This window comes from Rhinopithecus bieti, unplaced genomic scaffold (assembly GCF_001698545.2).
Source record: "Rhinopithecus bieti isolate Rb0 unplaced genomic scaffold, ASM169854v2 scaffold_39273, whole genome shotgun sequence".
Taxonomy (NCBI): domain Eukaryota; kingdom Metazoa; phylum Chordata; class Mammalia; order Primates; family Cercopithecidae; genus Rhinopithecus; species Rhinopithecus bieti.
This window is the reverse complement of record NW_016816078.1, coordinates 665,628-670,205: the sequence shown is the minus strand read 5'-3', so window position 1 is coordinate 670,205 and position 4,578 is coordinate 665,628.

The following is a 4,578-nucleotide window of genomic DNA, read 5'->3' as shown; positions in this document are numbered from 1 at the left end:
TTTTTTTGAGACAGAGTCTTGCTCTGTCGCCTAGGCTGGAGTGCAGTGGTGCGATCTCAGCTCACTGCAAGCTCCGCCTCCCAGGTTCAAGTCATTCTCCTGCCTCGGCCTCCTGAGTAGCTGGAATTACAGGTGCACGCCACCACACCCAGCTAAATTTTGTATTTTTAGTAGAGATGGGGTTTCACCATGTTGGTTAGACTGCTCTCAAACTCCTGACCTCGTGATCTGCCCGCCTCAGCCTCCCAAAGTACTGGGATTACAGGCGTGAGCCACTGCATCTGGCCAATACTATATTTTTAATATACTTTATTTTTTAGAGCAATTTTAGATCCACAGCAAAATTGAATGGAAGGTACAGAATTCCTACATGTCTGCCCCCACATGCTCACAGACTCCCCCATCAAAATCCCTATACAGAATGCTATGCTTGTTACAGTCAATGAAACGACATTGAAACGTCATTATCACTCAGATCCCATAGTTTACATTTGGGTCACTCTTGGTATTGTATATTCTGTGGGTTTGGACAAATGTATGATAATGTATATCCACTATTACAGCACCACACAAAGCAGTTTCATTTCCCCTCAAAATCCTCTGTGTTCTGACTGTTCATCCATCCCTCCCCACTAAGCCCTGGCAACCACTGGTCTTTTTCCTGTCTCCATAGCTTTGCCTTTTCCAGAATGTCATAGAGCTGGAACCATACAGGATGCAGCCTTTTCAAATTGGCTTCTTTCACTTGGTAATCTGCATTTAAGCTTCCTCCTCCATGTCTTTTCATGGCTTGATAGTTCATTTCTTCTTTTTTTTTCTTCTTTTTGAGACGGAGTCTTGCTCTGGCGCCTGGGCTGAAGCACAGTGGCGTGATCTCGGCTCACTGCAACCTCTGCCTCCTGGGTTTAAGCCATTCTCCTGCCTCAGCCTCCCCAGTAGCTGGGACTATAGGCCTGCGCCACTATGCCCAGCTAATTTTTGTACTTTTAGCAGATACCCAATTTCACCATGTTCATTGGCCAGGATGGTCTCGATCTCTTGACCTCATGATCCACCCGCCTCAGCCTCCCAAAGTGCTGGGATTACAGGCATGAACCACTGCGCCCGGCGGATAGTTCATTTCTTTTAGCGCTAATAGTCCATTGTCTGGATATGCCACAGTGTGTATATATATCCACTGACTTATTGACGGACATCTTGAATGATTCCAAGCCTTGGCAACTATGAATAAAGCTGCTGTAAACATCCTTATGAAGGTGTTTGTGTGGATATCAGTTTTCATTTCCTTTGGGTAAATACCAAGGAGCACAATTGCTGGATCATATGCTAAGAATATGTTTAGTTTTGTACGAAACTGCCAAATCATCTTAAAATTTGTAAACATAAAAACAGAATGCAAAATGTTAAATAAGGTGATACAACCAAGACCAAACGTCACTTTCATATTAATAAATGCGAGGGGACTACTATAAGAGACAGAGTTTTAGACTGGATCACAAAACAAAATCTTATTTTAATCTTAAAAAAAAATGCTTACAATTCAGCATGCAGCCGACATACAGGCACCTTGTGTAGGTCTGCTCTTTGGAGACAGCTATCGAGGCCAGAGTAGCCACTAAGCACTGTGATTTATACTTTAATTTGATCTCTCTCCCACCTGTGTACAATAGAGTGGATTCAAAAGTCACCTGAGGCACACGTGGGCAGTCCAGGAGGTCAGCTGTGATCACCCACTTCCTTCCAGTTCTACTTGCCTGACCCTCCCTGGACTCCCTGTACCTCCTCCACCCTTCATCCTGCTCCTATCACCGTCTCCTAATTTGTACATGAGATCACAGGTATCAGGAATTCGTCCTTCTCAGACTCACAAAGATACAAATAAGACACTCTTGAAGAGACTTCAACAAGGAGATACCACTTCACACCCATGAGGATGGCTATCATCAAAAAGCAAGACCAAAAAACCTCAAATGTTGGTGAGAGGTGGAGAAATTGAAACTCTCATGAATTACTGGTGAAAATGTAAAACGGAGCAGCCGCTGTGGAAAACAATATGATGGTTTCTCAAAAAATCAAACATCAAATTACCATATGACGCAGCAATTCTGTTTCTAAGTAGGTGCCCAAAAGAATTGACAGCAGATACTCAAACAGGTTACTTGTTCACCCAGCTTAATAGCAGCATTGTTCTCAATAGCCTCAAGGTAGAAGCAACCCAGTTGTCTGTCTCTGGATGAATGGATAAACAAAATGTGGTCTATTCGTACAATGGAATATGATCCAGCCTTAAAAAAGGAAAGCAATTCTGACACATGCTACCACCTGGATGAACCTTGAAGGCATTACGCTAAGTGAAAAAAGACAGTCATAAAAAAGAACAAGGAGTAGCTGGGCACGGTGGCTCATGCCTGTAATCCCAGCACTTTGGAGACCGAGGCGGGAGGATCATGAGGTCAGGAGACTGAGACCATCCTGGAAACCCCCTCTCTACTAAAAATACAAAAAATTAGCCAGGCGTGATGTCGGGCATCTAGTCCCAGTGACTTGGGAGGCTGAGGCAAGAGAATGGCATGAACCCGGGAGGGGGAGCTTGCAGTGAGCCAGGATGGCGCCACTGTACTCCAGCCTGGGTGACAGAGCGAGACTCCATCTCAAAAAAAAAAAAGTGAGGGGTTAGTGTTCAAAGGGGAAGATGAAATTGTGCTTAATGCCACTGAACTGCACACTTAAAAATGGTGAAAGGGGTAAATTTTATGTCCCATTTATTTTATCATAATAAAAATAATTCGATCTTGAATGACTGAGTTTTTGGCTCAAGGCAAATAGAAGGGAACACACATTTTGAGCAGTATGCAGAACAGAGTGGTCTCACTCAGTCAATCACTGTTAAGTGCCTACTCTGTCCCTTACACTATAATGAAAGTTCAACAGTCTATTTTGAGGACAAACCAGTAAAAAAGCAATTATATTGAAGAGTGGTAAGTGCTATCAGAGGATAAATACAAGCTAGCACATTGGAATGGTGACACAGAGGACCTGCCCAGACCTGTGGACAACTGTCCATGCAGTTTTTATGGAGCACAATAAACCTGGCCTGCAGTTCACACCTTTTGAAGAATATATCAGTGCAGCGCAAGGGGACGGTCGACCAAGTAACATTTTTAATATTCCATGTGACATTAGCTTAAAATTGGGGACTTTGATATGACATATGAGGTTGGTATTTCCTTCAAAAGAAATATGCAAAATCTTTTCTCCCTTAAGCCACATGTAGGACATCTCATTAATAATGTTAGTTGGCTTATTGCAAGGTGCATATTAGTGACCTGGAAAGGGCACATTCCTCACAGCAGCATCTCCCTTTGATAGATGCAGGAGGCAGATAAGGGAGGATCCCTGGAGAATCTCTGACCCGCCCCACAAGTGTTTACATCAGATGCTTTTGTGAAGATGAGGGAACCTTCCCAGGGCCTTGTCTGGACTTGCCCACAATGTACTGGGGGCCCACCTGCGCTCTGGGAGAATGGGGTGGAGCCACTGGGATTTGCGCCTTATGCAGAAGGGAGGAGCCTGGCCTCTTCAGCTCATGTATGAGTGTCTGTGTGTGTCTGTGTGTGTGTTTGGTGGCCTGGTATTCAATTTGTGAGGTGGGAGCCTGTTGGCAGGACCCCCCTCCTTTTTTTTTTTGGCCGACAGCTTTCTTTTAATAAGTTCTCTCCTCACCTTTCGATGTATTCATGTGCCTAATTTTTCCTGGTTGTGTGGCGAGAACCTGGATTTTAGCTGAACTAAGGAGCAAAAAACTCCTGCATCACTTTGATAGCTCCCCTGTTCAGGTGGCATGTGGGTGGGGCATAGAGCCTATTTTCCTTCATAAAAACTTTTCATAGAGGACAAAATGGGGTTGAAAATGAGTATAGAGTTCTTATTTCGTTCTTTGATTTGACAGTAGCATTACTGCTACCATACATAGTCCATGAAGAGAAATAGAATCTGTAGGGTGACATGCTCTTTTTTAATGTTTTGGTCACATGTTGCCAACTTCCTTCCAGAAAAGTTGGCCCATTCGTAAGCAACGCATAGGAATTGGACATGTTATTTTCTGGGAAAGAATATGGGGCAATTGGACCAGGCGCAGTGACTCACGCCTGTAATCCCAGCACTTTGGGAGGCCAAGGTGGGTGTATCACAGGGTCAGGAGATCGAGACCCTCCTGGCCAATATGGTGAAATCCTGTCTCTTCTAAAAATACAAAAATTACCTGGGCATGGTGGCGTGCACCTGTAATCCCAGCTACTTGGGAGGCTGAGGCAGGAGAATCGCTTGAACCAGGGAGTTGGAGATTGCAGTGAGCCGAGACCATGGCACTGCACTGTAGTCTGGCGACAGAGCAAGACTCCATCTTTTTTTTGTTTTTGAGACGGAGTCTCGCTCTTTCGCCCAGGCTGGAGTGCAGTGGCGAGATCTCGGCTCACTGCAAGCTCCCCCTCCCAGGTTCATGCCATTCTCCTGCCTCCGCCTCCCGAGTAGCTGGGACTACAAGCATGTGCCACCACGCCCGGCTAATTTTTTTTTTTT